Source organism: Volvox carteri, assembly GCF_000143455.1.
Source record: "Volvox carteri f. nagariensis unplaced genomic scaffold VOLCAscaffold_30, whole genome shotgun sequence".
In the NCBI taxonomy this organism is placed as follows: Eukaryota; Viridiplantae; Chlorophyta; class Chlorophyceae; order Chlamydomonadales; family Volvocaceae; genus Volvox; species Volvox carteri.
In genome coordinates, this window is record NW_003307573.1 from 831,679 (window position 1) to 831,983 (window position 305).

At 57.4% G+C, this 305-nt stretch overlaps 1 protein-coding gene across 1 annotated transcript in view; it reads right to left on the reverse strand.

Annotated features, from left to right (window-relative positions):
* The window catches only part of VOLCADRAFT_93235 (uncharacterized protein), a gene marked incomplete at both ends in the record, with an annotated part of 14,671 nt that overhangs the window by 9,460 nt on the left and 4,906 nt on the right, over positions 1 to 305 (reverse strand). The gene's annotated exons all lie outside the window — the stretch shown is intronic.

Genomic DNA, 305 nt, shown 5'->3' on the forward strand with positions numbered 1-305 from the left:
GGGGGGGGAAGGGGGGGGAGGGGGGAGGGGAGGGGGATAAGCACATACAAGGGACATGTTATGCTCCAGTGCAGAAACGGAAAATTGTTACATTGCTGCGTTACTGGCATCCGCGTGGATTCTCCGTTGCTGCATACACAACCACCACTGTCAATGGCCCCCACCACCTCCCTCCCCCTCCCCCTCCCCCTCCCAAACCGCAGCCCTTCAGCCCCCAGCTTACTTATGGACGGTGAAAGAGGAGGACACTTGTAACGATAGAGGCGACACCTGACATGCATTTTGTGGTTAGCGGTTAGCAGTTG